Source organism: Peromyscus maniculatus, chromosome 9 (genome assembly GCF_049852395.1).
Source record: "Peromyscus maniculatus bairdii isolate BWxNUB_F1_BW_parent chromosome 9, HU_Pman_BW_mat_3.1, whole genome shotgun sequence".
In the NCBI taxonomy this organism is placed as follows: Eukaryota; Metazoa; Chordata; class Mammalia; order Rodentia; family Cricetidae; genus Peromyscus; species Peromyscus maniculatus.
Window position 1 is genome coordinate 46,443,022 of NC_134860.1, and position 23,801 is coordinate 46,466,822.

The 23,801-nt window shown below is 44.8% G+C and overlaps 1 non-coding gene across 1 annotated transcript; it reads left to right on the forward strand.

Annotated features, from left to right (window-relative positions):
- The first annotated feature begins 22,189 nt into the window (after positions 1 to 22,189).
- Trnaa-agc (transfer RNA alanine (anticodon AGC)) lies at positions 22,190 to 22,266 on the forward strand. Its single transcript has one exon. It is a non-coding gene; the product is annotated as a tRNA-Ala (tRNA).
- Positions 22,267 to 23,801: the final 1,535 nt, after the last annotated feature.

Below are 23,801 nucleotides of genomic sequence, written 5' to 3' on the forward strand. Positions count from 1 at the left end.
TACAGATGCTGATAGGTTGCCTATGCGCCAGTGCATGTTCCCACACTCATGCACATATGGGCAACAGTAAATGGACTCTGAGTTACAGAAGAGGAGGAGGAAGATGAGAACACGAAGTTGGGAGAAGGATGTGTTATGTGGCTCTAGGGAGAATTAGGTCAGTCCCACAAGAAAGGGAGCATGATGCGATAAAAACAAACTGTATACACATAATATCATCTGAAAGAAATGAGAGTTGAAGGTGACAGGCTCTATCTATAATTAGAATTAGAAGCAATGAAGATAAAGTTTCTTCAAAAATGATACAAACTATTAAAAAAAATACCAACTAGATCCTAAATATAGAACTTAGATTAGTAACTGGGTTGATGAGGTCACCATGTTTGGCATTGCTGAGACCAATAATGGTATGGGGTTCTGTTGTGAAATATTATTTTATGATGTGTTACATTTGTTTGTGCTGTGGAACATTTGTGTAATGATGCAAAGATGTGTTGCATTCTTTTATGTTGCATTTGTTTAACTCTGTGAAACTATGTAACTGTACCGGTCTAAAACACCTGATTGGACTAATAAAGAACTGAATGGCCAATAGCAAGGCAGGAAAAAGGATAGGAGGGGCTGACAGAAAGAGAGAATAAATAGAAAGAAAAATCTGGGAGAAGATCAAGGAGCAAGAAAAGGAGAAGGAGAGGAGGACGCCAGGGGCCAGCCACCCAGCTACACAGCAAGTCACAGAGAAAGAAGTAATGAAAGGTATACAGGAATAAAGAAAGATAAAGGCCCCAGAGGCAAAAGATAGACAGGATAATTTAAGTTAAGAAAAGCTGACTAGAAATAAGCCAAGCTAAGGCTGGGCATTCATAAGAAGGAATAAGACTCCATGTGATTTATTTGGGAGCTGGGTGGTAGCAAAGAGTTAAAAAAAAAAAAAACCAAACAAACAAAAAAACAACAACAGGTTTCCTTTGGAGGAATGCTGTGTTGAAGTTCCTGTGTAGTTCACACACTGGGGTGAAGCTCACACTTACTTAGATGAGCAACAGCGAGAGGGGAAGACAAGGAGTAGATCTATGTCACTAGGAACCCTTAAAAAAAATGATCAGGCTTTGTGGCACATGTCCTTAATCCTAGCTCTCAGGAGACAGTGACAGGCAGATCTCTGTGAGTTTGAGGCCAGTTTGGCCCCCAGACCAACCAGGGCTGCATAGAGAGAGTCTGGAGAGAGAGAGAGAGAGAGAGAGAGAGAGAGAGAGAGAGAGAGAGAGAGAGAGAGAGAGAGAGAGAGAGAGAGAGAGAAGAAAGAAAAGAAAAAGAAACAGTATGCCCATTGATTAGTGCAGCTCACAGACCTCAGCAAAGAAATTTCTTTGTGTAGTGAGTGGATGGTAGTTAACACAGAAACTCAGAACTGGTCAAAGGGTAGAGAATAAGTACCTGTGGGGTGCTCAGCCACAAATGGGATGGTAGCATTACACCCTCTGGCTCCAAGGCTCGGGGACCATTTCAGAAAAGGAACTGGAAAGGTTGTAAGAGCCAGAGGTGGAGGAGGGAAGGACCAGAGCAAAACAGTGTCTTCTGAACATGGCAGGACCACCGCACTCAGGAACCCACAGCAGCTGTGGTCACCTTTGCAAGACAGGCACACAGCCAGTGACACTCTAGCATGGAATAGGGAGAGGTGCATGAATCCCCACCCCTACCGAGGAGTGATTGACACTTGATGGCGTTTAGAGAAGGGACAATCTGTTTTTTCCTTTAAGGATGTGGCTCCTGGTGGGTCAACCTTGCTCTAGTGGATACCCCCACACCCAGGAATATACAGATAGCACACATCGAAGTCAATGAGTTATTAAGTAAAAAAATAAATAGGAAGACACAAAATTGGGGGAGGTAGGGAGGTGAACAAGGATCCGAGAAGAGTTGGGGAGGGTTGGGAAGGGATGAATATGATCCAACATATTATAAACTGTCAAAGATTCATACAAATATTTTTAAAACCTAATAATTGCTAAGGAAGAATAAAGAGGACATAAAGTTGATATGGGATGGGGAGGTGGGGGTGGACCTGGAAGGAGGTGGGGAGAGAGTGGGTGTTGACTGTCAACAAAATACATCATATGCTTTGTATGAAATTCCCAAACACATGTATGCATGTATGCACACACAGAACACAAAATAAGATGCATACACACAGGAAAAATAAGTAAATAGGGCAAATATGTTTAAAATCCACATTTTATTATTCTGATGATTATTAATTGTTGCTATGACCATGATTCCCAGGCCCAATTGTCAACAGAAGTAGAAAGACTTGTTTTTAAGACCCACAGCTGAAATGGTGGAAATTCTCAGAGGAGAGGAAGAGAGATTTCCCAACTCACTCTTGCTACTGTTCCCTTACTCTTAGGACTTAGCGCTCACACAGTACTTTATTTTTTTCCCAAGTGCTTTGCAATCTTTAATTACTCAATCTTGAAATATATTTGGAAAGGCACTTGAATTGATTTGATGCCGCTATTCAGAACCGATTTTGCCCCATTTCGGGCCCCCACTTGTGGCAGGCGGCACAGGGTCTTCCTGCTGGGAATGGAGGTGTGGGAAGGGGAAGCTGGCATAAAGAAACTCCTGAAGCAAAACAGAAGGGGAGGAAGGAGAGGAGAAGGCAGCCTGGGTGGAAATCACAATAATCAGCGGTGACTATGCCCTCCGCTTCTCTGTGGCATTCTTTGCCAATCCGGCGTCTTTCAAATTTTGAAATAATCAGTAATTTATAAAATGCAGTAAGTATAGATTAGGCAGACCATATACATAGCAGATTTTTCTAACTGAATTATGTTACTTGTCATGCAAATAGGTCGTCCTGAACCAACGGAAAGACAAAGGCACGCTCTAACGTAATAATAGAAATTTCTGGAGGCCAGCGTTTAGAGAGTCCTTAAACGGCAAAGCGGAGAACAGTATCACCATTCCACCAGCGGCTAACTCGAGTCTACTTATGCATGATCAAAGACGACAAATATAGTTTAAGCAGCATGGAATAATGGCTGGGTTTGCAATATGAAATGATGTTTTAAAAGGCAAACCCGACAACAGTCCTGGTCCCGCTATGTTTGGAGACTAAAGACTAAATTTGTGATGCCCAGCCAAGCTTAGGGAGTGGTAGGGAAATTAGGGTTAAAAGGCTGACCTCCCTCCTGTGTTCCCTTTGAAGATCTCTATATTCTAGGGGAGAGGGTAATGAAAATATTTTGCCTTCCCTATTGCAAGTAGGTCAGTGGGCTAAAGCTCAAAGCTGTTCGTATTACTACTACCGCGCGCCGACGACGGGCTTGCAAGCCCTACGGAGGGAAGGCCAAGTGCAAGGCTCAGGAACCCACTTCCTTCGGAGCAGCCCTCCCCCACCCCACCCCCAGCTCTGGCAGTCTGACAAAGGAGAAAGAGACCCAAAGAAGCCAATTTTCTTCCTTCGCAAGCCTCTCACACCTGAAGAACACCCCTGTGAAAGAGAGGACCCCTGAATTCACCATGTCCCCAGCACGGCGGCGGAGCAAGGGCCCGGATGTAGCTGGATGAGAAGGAGAGGAAGAGAAAGCGGTAGAGCTGGGATGATCCACGTGTTTGGTCGCTTTGCTGCTGTGTTCCTGTTTTCCTTTCTAGCACTGAGTGACACGGGAAATTCAGTACCCCAGGCTGTGGTGTAGCTCTGTGTCAGAGTGCTGGCCTAGTGTGCTCACGAGACTGGGTTTGACCCCAAACAAACAAGCAAGGAAGAAGAAAATTGAGAAAGCAGACACTTAATAAAATGGCTCTGAACATGACAGAATTATGAAAAAGATTAATTACTAGGAGGAAAGGGGCCTGATGCCAGGAATTTATAGGATTGATCCAAGAAGGATGCCCTGCTGGGCTGCTAGGCCCATAAAATGCAGCCCTAATCTTCAGGCCCATTATTGTTTTTGCAGAAACAACAGGCATCAGCCATGACAACAAAAGGGAATATAATAGAGTTTCAGTAGGGAAAAAAAATTCACTAGAGCCGTGGAAAATAAACACATTAGGGAATCTGGGTGGACACCTCACCCAGCTTTCCCTTAAAGCACCAGTGTCCAAGAGGATGCCATCTCTGAGGACTGGGAAGTACAGGCCCAGTTAATAGGAGCCAGAGCGGCTGATCCCACAGCCTAGAGTTCCTGCTGGCTGTGGACCAAGTTTGTTCTTGATTCGGGAAGTAAGCCAGCCATTTTCTTAAATAGGAGAATTCCCTCCCCCCCAAAAAAAAACACACAGGAAGACTTTTGGCTACAATCACAACCTGAGGTCCTTGTAGACACATTTTCATCTCCCCCCCCCTCCCCCGGACTCTCCTGTGCATTTTGCCCATCTCTGATAATTGATGTGTCTGACATTCAGAAACACTTTGTAAAACCACAAATTAGTCATGGCAGGCACAAGAAAAGAAGCTCAACTCGGCAATTGGATTACACGAACCAATCAGACTGGTGTCTGCCTTTGTTTACATGCGCCACCTTGACGGCAAAGAAGAAAGATAACTTTCCTAGTCGCTAATGTGAGATGCGCGCTCCGTTCAGGACCACGCACATTTTCTAGGAACAAGCTGAAGGAAGATTGGTGTTCACCTCTGTTGGTCTTTGGAAAGTCTGAGTGTGGAACATGTAAAGACACTCTATCCCAAGTACAAACTGTGTCTGTCTATATGTGAATTATCTTGACATCCTACATCATTCAGAGCATTCGCTTACAGCATATGGTGTCTGCTTCACATGCTAACAGTGACTTTTTAATTTGAAGTCAGCCACAATCAGTGGTCCTAAATCCTCACTGTCTCCGGGATTAATTATGGGCACTAGACAGCAATAGCAATCCTCTCTTGATAAGCTTCATAGCGTTGGCAAGAGGAGAAAATAGGCCTCTCAAGGTTAGAGAGTAACCAGAGCTGACACAAAACGGGCCTTTCATGACACCCATTAGAAACGAGCATGCCCATGACAAAGCCGCCACCGCCTCTAGGGTATCTTGTGCGAGATGCATTATTCCTAAGGCTGTCTGCCCACTTTTCTTTACAGGTTTCTTTTTCCTACCAGGAAAACAATTTAAAGCAACACACAGCTCTGCCTCGGCAGTGACCCAGCGGTCACCAAACTAACCAATAAACAAAATATGTAACACCGCAAAGGCCTGTCTTCAGAATAATGGATCCGGTGGCAGCTAGTTTTCTCTAGGTTGCTGGCTTCACAGCGCCACACACAGCAGAACCTGTCAGAACTCATGAGTGTGCCTAGGACACACACTGCCTCATCGTGTAGAAAGAGAATCAAAAGCTGGCCTTTGTGGTGCATGCCTGTAGCCCCAGCACTCAGCAGGCCCAGGGGAGAGGATTGCTGAAAGTTTTGAAGCTAGCCTTGTCCACATAACAAGACCCTATCTCACAAAATGAAAACCTGGGGAGATAGCCCAGCTGGTAGCGAGCTTGTTTATGATGCTCGAAGCATGGGATGGGTTCTCAGGCACCCACGAGCCAGTTGGGGTACGTTCTTACACAGCATTGGGGATGTGAAGGCAGAAAGATCAGAAGGTCGGGTCACTCTTGGCTACCTATAAAGTTGGAAGGTTTAAGGCCAGCCTTGGATACATGAGACCTTGTTTCAAAAATAAAGTAAAATAAAATAAAATGACATCACAAACCCAACCCGCTTGGACAAAAAGAGCAGATACAGGTGATTGATGATGAACCCAAGTTCCCTGAAACTTCCACTTAAAGATGGTTTCTCCATCACGTTCTCCCAGGCAGTCTTCTTCACAATGGTGTTGTTCTACACAACCTCCCATCACTTGGTCTAAGGATTGAGATTCTCACCAGTCCACTTTTTTCTAAATCCAAGATGATGATAATGATTCGTCTGAATATCCCAATGGGCACTTTGTTCTTTTCATATGTCTTGAGATTCTGTAGCATGCAGGACACCGCCCTGGGGCCGAGGGTTCAATGCATGGGAAAACACGGAGGTTCCCATCTTCACGGGTACCAGAAGAGAAGAGGTACAGAAGTTTCCCTGTGAGACTCTTTAGGGCTGGCAGGAGGAGGAGAAATTACCTAGATGACCTGGGAGGGGACACATGAATGTCAGCTTTCTCCAGGCAAAGCTGCAGTATGGTGATATTTTATTTGTGCTGAAATGTGATATTATTTGTATGTTAATAAATAAAGTTGCCTGGAGGGGGGCTCAGAGCTAATAGCAAGCCATAGCAGAAGCCGGGTGGTAGTGGCGCATGCCTTTAATCCGATCACATGGCAGGCAGAGTCTGTGTGTTCAAGGACACAGCCAGCTTGGAGACACACGCCTTTAATCTCAATACCAACCATAGAGACCTGGCAGTCTGAATAGACAGGCAGTGACGAGGAGATCATGTGGTTGGGTTTACAACCAATGAGAAGGCAGAACAGAAAGTCTATAAAAAGACAGACACACAGGAAGTAGGTCTCTTTCTCAGGGGAAGGACGGCAGCGGCAACAGGTGATAAGAAGGCAGTTTTGGTCTCAGCTCTTAGCTACTACTCTGACCTCTTGGGCTTTGTAACTCTGCATTTGGCTCTGTGTTTCTTATTTAATAAGATGGTTACATCTACACTGCAGTATGGACAATGATCCTGAGGTGGCGGAGGACAAATGCTTTAGGAACAGAAAGTAGGTGAGTGGGTGGCAGGAACGGTGGGGAGGGGTAGCTAGAGCTAGCCCAGGTGACAGATGGAGGTGCAGGTCCACCTACTGCCTCTTGAGAAATTACAGAACCCCAGAGCCATTTTTTTATATCCTGTTTTTCCTCTAAATCCTCTACTCACATCGTTCAATCACAGTGTGAACAAATGTGAGTGTCGATCTCGCTCTGGACACTTTCAGAATGCAAACACTAGACTGGGGAAAGGCGGTATTCGCTGCTCTAAGCTGCCTGGGCAATCCTATTCCTGTTCTGCAATGCACAGCACACTTCAAAGGCTCCATCAGCTGCTCTCTTTGGAGCTGGGGCCAGACCACGCCCCTCAAGGGTGTAGGACAGTCTCTGGGTCAGAGACTTCGTTAGCACACAGGTAAGAGAATTCTCTTACAGCAGCCTAGTGATGGTGCAATCTTGTTTTATTAGTTTATCTTCAATTTAAGTATTACTTAAAATGGGTATTTTGTTAATAAACCTTTGGTTCTGTCATAATTCAGAATTTATTTCTCAGTCTCTTCTTTTTGACCTACTCCACAGATTTTATTTATTTATTTTTGCGGCGGGGGGGGGGCGAGTTGGAATAGAATTTCTCTGTGTAGTTTTGGTGGCTGTCCAAGATCTTGCTCTGTAGACTAGGCCGGCCTCGAACTCAAAGAGATCCACCTGGCTCTGCCTCCCGAGTGCTGGGATTAAAGGCGTGGGCCACCATAGCTGCCACCACCCAGCAGAGATTTTTTTTAGATAAGTATCAGTGCCAATTGTCTTACTAAAAAAACTGAAAAACTGGCTAATTACAGAAAAACAGACCATTCTACACCAACTAAATCTTGTTAAGAGATTGAAATAAGCCAGGCAGTCATGGCACACACCTTTAATGCTAGCACCCCTGAAGCAGAGGCAGGCAGATCTCTGAGTTCGAGGCCAGCCTGTCTACGGAGTGTGTTCCAGGAGAGCCAGGACTACACAGAGAAACTCTGTCTGGAAAATGAGGGAGAGAGAGAGAGAGAGATCGAACTAGCCTGAAGAAATGGATAAAAGGGTAGAAGTAATGGATATGCATCTATGTGGAGAATAGTTTTACGTATCTTCGGAAATTGACTCCATGGGAGACGACACAAGGGATGGTCATAAATACGAATGGGGTGGCGGAGTCTCTAACACTCCCAACACGTGTAAGGCGAGAGGATCAATAGCTCGGGCCAGCCTAAGCTGCCTGGCAAGACTTGTTCTCAAAAAACATAACCAGGGGTATGTTGACCCTTAAACCAAACACACATTTCTCTAAAGAAGATATCCTGGGAGTGGAGAGATGGCTCAGTAGTTAAGAGCATGGACTCTTCCTCCAGAGGACAGAATTTGGTTCCAGCTCTCACGTTGACTGGTTCACAATTGCCTGTAACTTTAGCTTCAGAGGATCGATGGCCACTATGGGGGCACCTGCCATCATGTGTGTGGGTGAGCGTGCACACACACACACACACACACACACACACCGTGTTTAAATTAAAAATAAAGAAGACAGTAAGTAGGTGGTGGTGGCACAGGCCTTTAATCCCAGCAATCCAGAAGCAGAGACAGTCAAATCTCTGAGTTCAAGGCCTGCTTGGCCTACAGAATGAGTTCGAGGACAGCCAGGACTACACAGAGAAACTCTGTCTCAAAAAACCAAAAAGTGCCGGGTGGTGGTGGTGGTAGTGGTGGTGGTGGTGGTGGTGGGCGCACACCTTTAATCCCAGCACTCAGGAGGCAGAGGCAGGCAGATCTCTGTGAGTTCGAGGCCAGCCTGGGCTACAGAGTGAGTTCCAGGAAAGGCGCAAAGCTACACAGAGAAACCCTGTCTTGAAAAAAAAAACCAAAAAACAAACAAACAAAACAAAAAGAAAGGAAGAAAGGGAAGGAGGGAGGGAAGGAGGAAGAAAACATCCTTTTTTTTTTTTACTATCACTAAATATAACTATTCTTGGCATGAAAAATAATGTCCAGGGTTAATTTTGGTGTTGTTGTTATTATTATTATTTATTATGTATGTGCTCTGTCTGCATGTATTCTGTGTACTACATGCATGCAAGAGCCCACAGAGGCCAGAAGAGGGTGTCAGATTCCCTAGCACTGGAATTACAGTTTCCAGCGGCCAGCCCTGTGAGTGTTGGGAATTGAACCTGGGTCCTCTTCAAGAGCAGTGCTCTTAACAGCTCAGCCACCTCCCTAGCCCCAATTTTGATTTTTTTTTAAACTGACAAGCAGCATCTGATGCATTGAGTCTCCATTTATCACAGAACATCAATTTTCCTAAGTCTTTCCTAAGCTCGTCGTTGTGTCCAGAGGCTGGTTACCTTTTTCAAAATGTTTAATTAGTGGTCTTTTCTCCCTGACTTGCTCTCCTCCTCCTGCGTGCTGGCTGGCTGTTGCGTCACAGCTAACGCTGTTTTGTATCAAGACACTGTTTTCTGTGCCCATCAGTTAATTCTGGCCCATCCACAATTTTTGGAACCTTTTCCCCCCATGAGTGGGCTTCATGCTCAGAACCAGTAACCTTAGACTCGAGGGCCGATGTCATCATTCAGTTACCACAAAGCAGAGGCGTTAGAACAAAACTCAGTCAAACCCAGAAGCCATATTTGTAGCCTGTTAATTACAGGGCTCTACAGCAACTCTCCAGGCTATTAACAGTTTGGTCATTTTACTTTCCATGGGGCATTTTTGGCAGAAAATGAATGGGAAAACCCAGAAGGCTGAAATTCCCACAAAGCATCCCTGCTCCCACCTCTGTGAATCCATAGCCACAAAATGCTGAGGACCAGGGAGGTCTTGAGGCTACGGAAGCCAATATCTCATTGACTCCCAAGGACACAGATCTGACATGTTGAACGTGAGCTGTTGCCTTGCTCGGTGTCTCCCTCCTCCTTAGAGGCTTCTGGGACATGAGACAGATATTTGGAGATTCATCTTAACTTCATTCTGCATTTGCATTTTAAAGAGACTCTCATAAGGTCTAAAGCGGTCTTATCTATTTCAAAATTTCTATTCTTTCTTTTTTTTTCTCTCTCTCTCTTTGTGAGAGCAGAAGAAAAAGGAAAACGGGCAGATTTTTTTTTTTTTTTAAAAAAAAGCATTTCTTGGCAGGAGAAATGGCTTAGTACTTGAGCAGTCACTGCTCTTGCTGAGGACTAGAGTTGGGTTCTGAGCATCCACACAGTGACTCACAACATCTGTAGTACCAGTTCCAGGGGATCCTACACCCTCTTCGGGCTTGTGTAGGCACTAGGTATTCAAATGGCACATATACATACATACATGTAGACAAAACACTCACAGGCATGAAAAATAAGTAGATAGATAGATAGATGGATAGATAGGTAGGTAGGTAGGTAGATAGATAGATAGATAGATAGATAGATAGATAGATAGATAGATAGATAGATAGATAGATAGATAGAAAGAAATACATTTAAAGTGCTGTAGTGAAAGATGCCTGATGCTCAATAAGATCAGAGAGCAGCTTGGGGTACCGCCTACGAGTATGAAGCCCCAACCCTGGAGGTGCCACTGAATCAAGAAAGGGAGGAGTCCAGAATATGTGAGGATCCAGTTTCCCAGGGACAGATCAGCACGAGGAGCAGATGGGAAACCACAGAGAAGGGGTGGAGGGTGGAGGGAGTGTTAATCCCAGCACTCGGGAGGCAGAGCCAGGTGGATCTCTGTGAGTTCAAGGCCAGCCTGGTCTACACAGCAAGTTGTGGCATAGCTGTGCAGCCAGAGAGCCATAGAGAGACCCTGTCTCCAAATAAAGAAGTAAACAAGTAAATAAAATTCCAGGAAGATGTTTTGAAAACCTTATTTTAACTTGAAAAAAAATGAGAGAAATTAAGATCTGAAAATGAAAAAGAAGAGCAAAAGGGAGTATGGTTCAAGCCTGGGAACATTCGGACGTGCAATAAAGTCTGCATAAAAAGTGCTTTTTGATGAAGAAAAAAAAAACAAAAAACAAAAAACAAAAACCAGAAATAGACTCATGGATCAGAATAGAGTCTAAACACATGACTAAGACCATTCAGCACATGCCTGTAACCTCAGCAGTTGTGATGGTAAGCATTACATTTAAAAGTTTAAAATGACCATGCTTAAGAGAACTAGGAAACAAAAAATGCCTCTAACCTGTGAGCCCCACTGACCCGAGGACAGATACCTTCCTGGAATCCTGGGTTGCTGCCCTTATAATTGCCTGATCTTATTCATTCAAGATAACAAACTGAGTGTGTACTCTACTGCATGCAGGAGGGATGTGTGCCTAATTACACGTAGGCAAGAAGTATGTAGCCTTGTGAGTACCGGCTTTATTAACCCCTGACTAATGTAATTCAGAACTGCAACTTGAGAGCAATCTTGGGTACTGTCCTGGTGCCATGAGTATCAGACACTAATATCGGAATAAAGCTTCTCCTTTGTTAAAATGTATTCATGGTCAGACTGGTGAAATCTCTGAATGACCCCAGACCTATAATATAGTCGGAAGGCTGAGGCAGGAGGACCTCAAGTGTGAGGCCAGCCTGGAACATATAACAAGACACTGTCTCAAAATACAAATTATCCAGGCATGGTGACTCACATCTGTAATCCCTGCACCTGGGAGACTAAGGGGAAAGTATGGAGGCCAGCCTGGGTATTAAGGTGGGATTCTGACTCAAAACCAAGCATACAGGCAAATAAACAAAAGGTCAAAATAAATGAGTAAATGTGATTAGGTAAATATTAATAAAATTTATAAAAAATATATTAATTGGAATGTGATTGATTCACTCAGCTGTTTGCCCTCAAGGTTAAGATAAAATTTCTGTAATGAAAAAATTAAATGGTGGTACACACCTTTGACCTCAGCACTCAGGAAGTAGAGACAGGTGGAACTCTGAGTTCATGGTCAGCTGGGCTAGACAGGAAAACTCTGTCTCAAAAACAAACAAGCAAACAAACAAATAAAAAAGGATGAAAGGAAAGAAAAAAAGTTAAATGGACTTTTGAAAGCTCTATTAAGGGAATATGATAAGGAAAGGAGCACAGTGTGAAATTAAATCAAAGGGCCACTTTGGATTCCTGTCTAGAAGGTGACATTCTCAAGAAGAGGCAGCTCCCATTTCCTCACAGATTCTGCACCTCCCAGAGCAAATCTACATGCTGACTATTTCCTTATGGAGCTTGTCTTTCGGGGACTGGGATAAAGGACTTTCAACCTCCAGAAAAACATGCTCAATGTTTTATCAGTCAGTTCAGAGAGCACTGATGTAGTCCTGTGCTGAACAGTTTGGGGATGTAAGTGCCATTGGTGGTATCTGCAGACAGGGGCATGCCTGCAGTTCAAGAACAATTCTAAAGGAATAAAATATTAGAACGAGACATAAGCACAAATCCATCTCCTCACTCACCTCACTCTCTCCTCTTGTTTCTAATATATGTGTGTGTGTGTGTGTGTGTGTGTGTATGTATATATACATATATACATACATACATATATATATATATATATATATATATATATATATATATATGTACCACGTTTAATGTGTCTTTGGAAAAGTGCTTCCTACTTTTCAGGGATCTGCAAATATCACTACAAGCATCTGGAATAGAGGCGGTATGGTCACAGCTCTGTTCTAAAAGGCTGTTGTTGCCAAAGGCATTTCATGGCGCCTGCAGTAGTGTGGCTCCAGTAGCTACAGAAGGGATGGGAAGTAATGACTTGCCTGTGAGTTTTGTCCCTTCACATTCTGGTAGTGTTGGGTGGTGTGGATCCCAACCAACCTCCACTGCTCCTCTCCCTCCCGCCTTCGTGGACTATTACCAGGGCATCTCTAATTGAAGATGATGAGCGGTAGGCTGGTTAAAGAGAAAATTGCGTTCAACTTGTCAGTTGCTGATTAGCATAAGTAGCACACACATGCTTGCTTTCTCTCGCCCTCTTCAATAAACATTTCATTAGTCAGTCATTTCTGTCACTTGGGACATGGGACTGTAACTCACAAACTTCTTACCTGGCCTGGAACATTCTGAGGAACTGGATAGACAGCAGTTTGTGTGCTGTTTGAAAAATTCCCCCAGGCAAACCTCCATCAATATTTCTATTCTAAAATACAGGAAGGAAAAAAGACAAATTATGTGAGGTCCTGGCTCCAAGCCAGGAAGAACAGCTGACCCAAGTCTGTCAGGCAAGGGACCAGAGCCTTCCTGGGCATAGACCCAGAAACTGAGGTGAACTCTCAGAAGATCTAAGCACAGGGGGACTGCAAAGGACACAGGGGACCCTGACCCCTGCTGTGGCTCCCTGGGTTCCAGGCTTTGCAGCTGTAGTGACTTTCCAGGGCAGCTGGGAATACCTCCCCCCCCCCTTCAAGCAAAATGAGAAAGAAAGGTGTAATGGAAATTACAGTGAGCGACTCCCTCCTCCCTATGGTAAGGATGCCGTTCAGTGCGGCTGCTCAGTTCTTCCTGGGTTGGATTTTAGGGAGAGGAGCATCTGGGTCAAGGAGGAAGGAAGACTAGGGGACATGCTCAATTGTAGAGCACTCATCCAGCGTGTGGAGGACCTAGGTTCAACCCGCAGCCTCATGCTTCCTAAATTGTGGGTAAAGGGAACTCAGAAGCTCAGCTGGGTCCCTGTAGCTCAGAGTAAGGGCACATGTGCCAATAATGAGAACCCCATTATCATAGCAACCAGCACGGCTGCCCTGGTTTGTCCTGGTTCAGGGTCATTTTCCACGGTGAGGAATTTGGAGAATTTTGTTCTGGAGAAATTATACTGGTCTGGGGGGTGGGGTGGGTGGGGTGCTGAAATGTAAAAGTCACTCCTTACAAAGTCCAGGAACCCCAGGAAGCCAGACTCTACCATGCACAGAGAACTTCCCAGTTACCGAATCTCACATCTACAAATAGAGATACTCAAAGGATCACGCTGCTCTAGAGGAAGATGCCTAATGCAGCCCCCCGACACACACAGACACACACACACAGACACACACACACAGACACACACACACACACCGACACACACATAGACACACATACACAGACACACAGACACACAGACACACACACACACACACACACACACACACACACACACACATACACACATCTTGCTTTCCCATAAGCCTCCATTCACACCAAGATCTACAGGCTCTCTGCTGCTGGGAGAGAAGAGCATGCTGTGTACACAGCTCCCGTGTATCTGGCCTGCCTGCCCTCTCTAGTCAATCATTGGCCAGCTTTTCAAGTGAACAATACCAGAGCACCTGAAATTCCCGACTCTGGTCCTGTGAGGCTGTCATCAGCCCCTGCCATCCTCAAATCTCACTACATCACTACTGGAGATTCCTCCTCTCCTCTCATCCTAACACAGGCAGCAAGGACCACTCCCTCCAACCACCTCTATGTCACTGACCCTTGGTTTCTTCCCTTGCATAGGATGGTTGGATTATATGTCTAGAGCCCTTTCTAAACAATGGGCTCCTGGGACCTGGGCTCTTGTTTCACTGGAGCCTTATGATTTAGTCCAGGTTAGACTCCTGGTGGCAAAACTATTTCTGATGGACTAGAATTTAAACATATGACCAACACAAAGCCATAAGCTTATTTTAAATGTTATGAAACCTGAGCATGAGCATGTACATGTATGTGTATGAATAATTTCATTTCATGATTCTTGAGTATGAACTTAATAGATGACATTGTCATATCCCAATGTCAAAAGGTTGGACATGGAGCTGGAGACATGGCTCATTGATTAAGAATGCTTACTGCTCTTCCGGAGGACCTGAGGTCGATTCCCAGCACCTACATGGTGGTTCACAACCTTCCAAAACTCCAGTTCCAGGATCCAGCACCCTCTTCTGGCTTTGGTAGGCACCAGGCACACACACATAAAGTACATGCATATGTGCCAGCAAAACACTCATACACATAAAATTTTTAAATCTTAATTTAAAATTTTAAAAAAAAGGCTGAACATGCCTGATAAATAGGTAGATGGATAGAAGAAAGAACTAAGAAACTGAGCTGGATGTCAAGGGGTAAGTAGGATCTGGCCTAGCAGAGGAGAAAAGGGAGATATTCTGAACAGAATGTACTGAGTTCAGATGCTGAAAATGTAACTCTGGGCCAGCGGGGTATTAGAGAGATGGTTGCTATGCTGAGGAGTCCTGTGAATGTGGAACAAGCTCTTCTGTTTCTATAAAGCAAAGGATAAACTGTGGGTCTGTAAGGAGCTAAGCTACAGTGAAGGCTGCCCAGTGTCTTGGGAAGTCCAGTGTAGGACAAGGTAAAGCCTACAGTGTGGTGGTAGCAACAGATCCAAGCCCCCACTGTGTGCACCATATCACACAATACCTCATTTGAATCCAGATCTAGCTTGCCAAGGAGATTCTAGCTGTGCTGCAACTATAGATGGAATAAAAATCCAGGTCAGGCTGGGAATGTAGCTCAACGGGTAAAGCACTTACCCACTATGCACAGGACCTCAGATTTAATTGCTCCCCAGTACCTAGTAAACACAGCGTGGTGGTGCAAGCAGGAGGACCAGAAGTTCAAGGCCAGCCTTGACCCTAGCAACTCTGAGACCAGTCTGTCTGTTTGATACTGGAGAGAGAGAAGGGGGTGGGAGGGAGAGGAAGAGGGAAGGAAGGAGGGGGTAAGAGGGCAAGGGGGGAGAAGGAAGAAGGGGGAGGGAAGGAGGAAGGGAAGGAGGGGGAGGAAGAAAAGGGAGATAGGGAAGGAGAGAAAGAGTCATTTCTGTGCCTAATCAAAACTACAGGAAATTGTAGCTGGGGGAATCTCCATTCCCGCCCAGGCCCGCAGCCACTCAGATCCAAATAAACACACAGATGCTTATATTATTTAAACTGTTTGGCCTAATGGCTCAAGCTTCTTGCTAGCTAGATCCTACATCTTAAATTAACCCATTTCTATTAATCTATACCTTGCCATGTGGCTGGTGGCTTACCAGTACTTTACATCTTCTTGTGGCTGTGGCGGCTGGCACCGTCTCCTGATTCAGCCTTCCACCTCCCAGAATTCTCCTCTCTCCTTATCCCGCCTACATTACACTTCCTGTCTGGCTACTGGCCAATCAGCGTTTTATTTATCAATCAATCAATCAAAGCAACACATTCACAGCCTACAGAAAGTCATCCCCAACAGGAAATCTTCAAATAAATACTGCGTCAGGCTTTAAGATCTAGCCTACCTCTAAAAGTGACCAGTGGATGCTTTGGGCCTTCCCTTCCCAGGTTGATTTCCTTCTGTCACTTGAAGGGGTCACCCTCACTGGAGACAGGAGAGGTCACTTCTCTGAGTGTATCAAAGACACAGGAAGCAAAAACAGCTTCTTTCCTCCTCAGCATGGGGTTTGTGCTAAATGGGCTAAAGCTGCTGGGATGCAGAACGGAGCTGTGACTTGCTAACGGTTTCTAATCTGTGTATAGTACATAATGAATTACAGACAGACCCACCAGCTAGGACACAGCCTAAGGAGACTACAGAATGGTGTAAAATAAAAGAAATGTAAGAGTTAGTTCATAAGATAACTCGGGTAAGAATTACAAAAAAAAAAATACTCAAAACCCAAACCAAAACAAGCAGGGCATGGTGGCACACACCTCCCAGCACTCCAGAGGCAGAGGCAGGCAGACCTCTGTGAGTTCGAGGCCAGCCTGATCTATAGAGCAAGTTCCAGGACAGCCAGAGCTACACAGGGGAGGGGGGGGGAAGATGTTAAAAATCTAAAGAAATTTCTAAATTGCAAAATTTCTTCAACCTTGTATTATGATGTATAAGAATCACTTTGCCATTTAATGTTTTAAATTAATTACAGGCAACACACAACTGCACCTTCTTTATTCAGGGTTACTATAAATAGCTGAGGCATTGTCAAAGCCGTTGAAATTATTCGCCAGCAGTCAGAACCACCATTTCCACAGAGCGATTTCCAAGATATCGCATGAAATGTAAAAATCAAATCCCTAATAATGCACCACTTTTGAACTCGCTGTAAGCCCAAAAGGCACCACAACCAGCTTGCTCCCCACTCAACGATTAATTTCAGAAAGACTAAAATGAATATCCACCCAGGTTAGAGTCCCCTTGCCGGAATCCCTCTGCTATAATCTCATAGTTTTTTCACCTAATTAATTTCCCCTTTCCTTGTACCAGAGTTGCATGAGTGTATCTTGTTTGGAGGAGATTAAGAGTCACACGCTTCATTAGCAAGGTGTAAATTATCAGCGAGGCCCTCTCCATCCACCTGCTTAATCGGGTTAATGAAGTACCTCTGCGGGGCCTTCCTCAGGCTGCCCTCGCCAGCTCTCTGCGGGTTTCACCTCCCTCAGCTGCTTGAAAAACAGGAAGTGTTTAAAGGTGCCAGTGTCCCGTTCGATTTTCAGCAAGGAAACCCCTTGTCTCTATGTAGACTCCGTTCTGACTTCAGTTTCTTTTCTGTTTTCTTCCTTCTTCTATACCTACGACCGAACCTGCGGCCTTGTGCTTCCTAGGCAAGATCTCTTCCGCTGAGATACAGCCCCAACCCTTTTTGTATTTTTAACTTCGAGGCAGGCTGTCACTAAATTGCCCAGCTCGGCCTTGAACTCAACTCTGTAGCACAGCCTGGACTCTCAGTCTCCCAAGGAGCTAGAATTATAGGCTTGGGCTACCAGGTCCAGTTGGCTTTGGTCTCTTGAAAGACAAAACCTTGGCCCAGGGAGAATTCCCACAGGCATTTGGGATCTCTCTATCCACTGATCTTTTACCATGAGTGGGGCTAGAATCAATTCTGGGGGAAATGGTTGTGACAATCCAGTTAAAATCCCAACTTCCTCCTAGGCTTCTTGCACTTTAAGACAAATATGTAAAAACCTTCTTTGTCTCTACCGACCTCCCCTCTCTCTTTAGAAGAAGGTATCACTACGTGATCCTGGATGGCCTGGAACTCACACAGCCCCACCTTCTGCCTCCCAAGTGCTGGGGGAAAAGATACGTGTCATCACGCCTGGCTCTCAGCTCTTTCAGCTGGGATACCTTTTCTTTATTTTTACGTCGAAGTTCTTGAGTGTTGACATAAAACCTCCATCAAGTGTTTTAAAGTCGAGACACTTCCTGGTTAGCTCTGATGACTTTGGTCATTTCTGTACTATTTGTATTTACCAAGGAAGTTCCTCAGTTCGTTTTCTGCTGATGTAAGAGAAAACCTGAGCCTGGGTAATTTATAATCAACAGAAATGTGTTTGCCTGGCAGTTCTGGAAGCTGGCAAGGCAGTGAGCATGGCACTTGGCAGGCATCCTCCTCCTGCCTTGGCTCACACTGTAAAGAAGTAGTGAGCTCATGGGCTCAGACTCAAGCCTGTCACTGATCAATTTGCTGTTTTGTTTTTTCCTGAGACAGGGTCTTGCTCTGTAGACGGTCTGGGCTTGAACTCTCCATCCTCGTATCCCAGCTTCCCGAGCACTGGGATTACAGGGCTGGGTCACCCAGCCCAGCTCTCCAGCCTTTTGATAACCAGCATTCAATGAAGTGTTCATGGCCTCAGCACTTTCTACCAGGCCCCATCTCCCACTAGTGTTACATTCAAGATTGTTCCCAGTACAGGTTGGGGGGCGGGGTCATGTTGCAACTCTAGCAACCTGTTGGTTTCCCGGGAATTCTTCAAATTTACTTGGAATGTGGTCATCTCAGATCTGTAAAGAATAAATGATAAAACTATAAATGTCTACTGTTAGCATTAGCTTCAAGAGGTGGTGTGTGTGTGTGTGTGTGTGTGTGTTGCTACAGATTGTCTTTCCTGACATGTAAGACACATGGGCTGGAGTTTATGCTCAGTAGTTGAGAGCAGCCGCTGCTCTTCCAGAGGACGCTAGTTCAGTTCCCAGCTTTCAATCCAGCCAGTTCCTAACCACCTGTAACTCCAGCTCCGGGGAATCTGGCACCATCTTTGGGCCTCCATGGGAACCCACACTCATGTGGAAGACCCGTAAATATAGGCACAGCCATGTAAACTAAATTCAAGAGCGGCAGCTTCCGTTTCTGTGGCTCACCCCCAAGCTGAGTGGGATGACTGGGGCAGGCCCACCCCTGTGCTACTTCCTCATCTGTTGTTGAACACGCCGTGACAAAGCAACTTAGGGAGAAAGGGCTGGTCATGATTCCAGGTGGCCCATCATTGTGGGGAAGTCAAGGCAGCAATCTGAAGCAACTAGTCATGTCCACAGGAAAGAGCACAGGCCTGTAGTGCTCAGCTCTCTCTACTCTGATGCAGTCCAGAGCCCCAAACCTGGGGAAGAGTGCCACATGAGTGTGGGTCTTCCCACATCAATGAAGGCATTCAAGACAATCCCATGCAAACACAACATCAATGAAGGCATTCAAGACAATCCCATGCAAACATGCCCACAGACAAGCCTAATCTAGACAGTTCCTCAATGAGACTGATTCTAGGTTATGTCAAGTTGACAATGAAAACTGACCCTCACAGCACCCTTAGAGTCGTTCTTTGTTATCTCACACACCCACAGTTTCAATGAACTTCAAATTAATTAGACCTTACACATTAGCACATTAGTAACGTGTTACTAATCTTGGGAGTTTTATCAGAAAAGGAATCCCAATGTGGTTTGTTCCCTAGTTTTCAGAATTAAATCTCTTCACAGGCTTGACTGTTGCCACTTCATTGAGTTGACCGTCCTGATGACCGATAAGAAATGTCACTCACAGAGGCTGGGGAGACGAGCACCTCCTGTTGTTGCAGAGGATCTGAGTTCGGTTCCCAACACCCACATAGGTGGCTCACGACCTCCTGTAACTCCAGCTTCCAGGGAATCTGATGCCTCTGTCTCCTCAGCCATCTATGCTCATACATAGATACATACATAGATACATACATAGATACACACACATACACACACACACACACCCCATTAAAAACAAAATAAATCTAGGGGGAGAGTGTTCCTGTTTACAGGGCAAGGTGGTTCAGACCTGTTTGATCAGCGCTTGCGAAACAGAAGATGGAGGCGAATTGGGGGTTCAAAGCCAGCCAGAGCTACATGAGACTTTTTTTTTTTAAGACAGGATCTCTGTTGTCCTGGCTATCATGGAACTCACTATGTAGCCCAGGCTAGTCTTGAAATCAGAGATCTGCCTGTGACTGGCTCAGACTCTATTTTGGAAAAACAAAAACACAAAACAAACAGACTAAAAAGCTCTAGGGATTTAGTTTAGAGTAGGCACAAAGACTTTGGCTGCACTGCCAGTACAGGACGGATGGAAGGAAGGAAAGAGGAGAGGCAGGAGGGAGAGGGGAAGCGGGGAGGAAAGTTGGAAGGGGAGAAGCCAAAGAAACAAGCACTCCTGCTTTCTGAAACTCCTTAATGTACACGAAGACATGCATGCATGGAAGAAAAACCCTTGAGCCAACCAGGTTTCTCCTTCTCCTGTCTGTACACACTTGCATTGAAGTGAATGGGGTAGAGCTGGAGGAGGAGGGGGCCGGGGGAGGGCGGAACATAGGAGCAGAAGAATGGGAACTACATTCAACACCGGTGCTTGTTTTGGCTTCACAGGTGAAAACCACTAAGCACAAGCGTGGCAAATGCTTTAGCTGCTATTGTAGTATTGATGCTCCTCCGTTTATGTAACCTTTAGTACATTGAAATTGGAGCTTTTAAGACCATGTCCCACATGGTTAACAGCATCCCTCAAACATAAACACACACACCTGTATGGGCCACATACCCATACACACACACACACACACACACACACACACACACAGGCATACACTTCCACAGACCACACACAAGCACAGACACATACACAGCCTTGTGCTCTTACTATGAGACAATTGTAGGTGAATTATATTAGTGAGGAGATTGGTCCAACTATAATGTCAACAATGATAATGTAAATACAATCCAGGATTCTAGACATAGAAGATATTAATTGTTAATGGAAAATTAGCCAAGTGACAGCTGACTCAATCTCCATTCAGCCTGTGAATATAATATTATTAATGCTAGGGTCTGTTTATCTTCCCTCTCAGTCATGGTTTCAATTATTAAGTTGTTAAGATAAGAAATCTTTACATTTGCAGTAGGTGCCTCATTCTTTCTTCATAATCATGCCCATTACAGTCTCCAGGATTCACTTTTGATGTCATAATTCCCTCCATAACTGTGTTATCTCTAGGCCAACATGGATTAACATGCATCACACCTACTTGAGTGTGCCTTCTTCTTTTCTCTAAGCCAGTGGTTCTCAACCTTCCTAATGCTGTGACCCTTTAACAGAGTTCCTCGTGTTGTGGAGACTCCCAACCATAAAGTACAAATTCATAACTATAATTTTGCTACTGTTCCAAATTGTAATGTAAATATCTGATGTGCAGATATCTGATACATGACTCCTGTGGGAGTCTCGACCTACAGGCTGAGAACCACTGCTCTAAGCCAGTAGACTTCCTACTGACTCCAGCATCAGTCTAAAGTTAGAACACATCCTCAAAGTCACTCCTAGATAAGGGCCACACACAAAGAACAGTCTGATTTGAAGTTTTTATCATGGATTTTTGAAGGTGAACTACCATCTTCTTCCATTAAGTTTCTTGACTCCATTAGCTTTAGCTTTGCTTGAATCATTCCCCACCTGGGGAACTATACATGTCAGCTCCATGCAGCTTCAGCAAGTCTGTCTCCATGTAGATGGACAACAGACGTTTTAATCAGTGTGCAAATAATATCAAAGCATAGGTGAGAAACTGGATCTTTTGGGAGAACCACCTGCGGATGTCAGACGATTCCGAGGAATGTGGGGTCACGTGACGTCCCACCAGCTCACAAGCTGTGTAAATCGACCCCATGCTGTTCTTTCCCGTATGTACATTGTTAGGATTCTGGCTGCCGAGCGGCTCATAGCCACTGGTGTTTTGTCTATTTGTGTTCTTGTTAATGAAATAAAAAAGCAAATGAAACTTTGAAGTCTCTTGATTTTTTTGCTGCCCTAAAAGCATGTTCTGACTTTACAGATAAGATGATTTCAATTATGATTTAACTCCCTCATATTCCTGCTAAGTGAGCTGACCAGAGAAGGAGTGAGAAAGCTTTTTTTTTAGTCCAATTCTCCCACTAAAGGCAACTTTACAAAATTATATTCCCAGCGTTAACACCCTGGACCAAAGTTTTATAGTAGTTGATCCTAAATTACCTCCATTCATTTATTTATTCAACTTTCGACGAACATTTACTGAATGCTAGTGTTCTGCACTGGACACCCTGCTGGACAATGACCTTCTAGAGATACACGGTAATCCTTATCCTCGAAGAGAGAGCAGTCCAATGGTTCATTACCCCCTGTGGTCCTGGGACAGCAAGGGAGCCTCCAGCGGCTTCCTAAACACAGAGAAGGCTATAAGAATGGCTTCTTTGGGGGTTGGGGATTTAGCTCAGTGGTAGAGCGCTTGCCTAGCAAGCACAAGGCCCTGGGTTCAATCCTCGGCCCTGACCAAAAAAAAAAAAAAAAAAAAGGCTTCTTTGGAGGATAGAAACCGGAATGTATCATCATTCAGACCTCTTTCTATAGACTATGAAAATTCCTTCTACCTAACATATAACCAGCAGAGCATGGTGGCTCATACCGGGGAATCCCAGTTCTTGGAAAGCTGAGGCAGGAGGATTACATGCATTCACTGTCAGCCTCTCCCCTCTTCTTCTATATTATGTGCCTTCATTTCACACCACTCTCGCTGCTGACTTTGTGACATTTCTATCACACGATGTATACCAGTACATGACTGATTTCTGCCCACTGGCAATGCCTCCAGAAAAGTCAGGCACACTCACTTCAGAGAGCGCAAGGTTACAGCCCAAAACTCAGCTACAGTTTACAGCCACTGCACACAGAATTCTGTGATCTGTGAATTTGCATAAAAAATTTAAAAAAAACATTAAAATTCATTAACCTCTTAGGGAAATTTAGCATTTTCTTTCATGGTAAACACAGGAAACAAACATTAGTGTCTTCTTTACCTTGCTGTTGCCTGTTCTACTATTTTGCACATGCTTGCCAAGTAATTTACCACTGGGCTAATCCCAAAATCTGAGTGCTGACTGCTTTTCCAGAGGATCCAAGTTCAATTTCCAGCACCCATATGTGGGCAAAATATTCCTATAAATAAACTAAAGATATAGTTTCTCAATTTCTGCATTGCTTATTTATGTTGTGTGTTATTTAGGCGTGTGTGTGGGAGACTGCCAAAATTCACTTAGGTCAGAGGACAACTTGAAGGAGCCAGCTCTCTCCCTCCACATTCTGGCTCCAGGGCATAGAATTTAAGTCAAGAGGCTCGGCAGCAAGAACCTTTACCCACTGAATCATCTTGCCAGCCCTCTTGTGTTTTGAGACAAAGTCCATACTGGCCTCCAACTCCCAATCTTCTTACTCAGTTTCCAAAGTAGCTGGAGTACAGAGGCGTGTATCCCTGCACCCGACAGACTACAATGTTTTCATAAGGTGTGTGATTTTTTTTTCTTGAATAGAGATATTAAGGGTACTTGTGTCATAGTTCAGTTGTTCCTTATATCTCAAAATGCTGTGTAGACTTGGTGCTGGGGATGTGACTATTGGTCAAGTGATTCCCTACAATGCAAAGGACCCTGGGTTTGATCCCCATCACTACTGTATATGATGCCACAGGCTGTAATCCCAGACCTTGAGAAGTGGGGGCAGGTGTTCAAGGTCATCCTTGGCTACATGGAGGGGAGGGGTGGTTAGAGAGCTAGAGATGTTAGTCTCAAAACAATACCTGCTGTATACATTTCTCAGTGCTTCAGAATTCAGACTTACTACTAGGGGTTAGGATTGAAACTGTTGATTTTAAACGGCACATATTAGGGTTAGCCCTTCAGAATACTTACTGCTCTTGCCCAACAGTGGTGGCGCACACCTTTAATCCCAGCACTTGGGAGGCAGAGGCAGGCGGATCTCTGAGTTTGAGGCCAGCCTGGTCTACAGAGTGAGTTCCAGTATAGCCAGGGCTACAT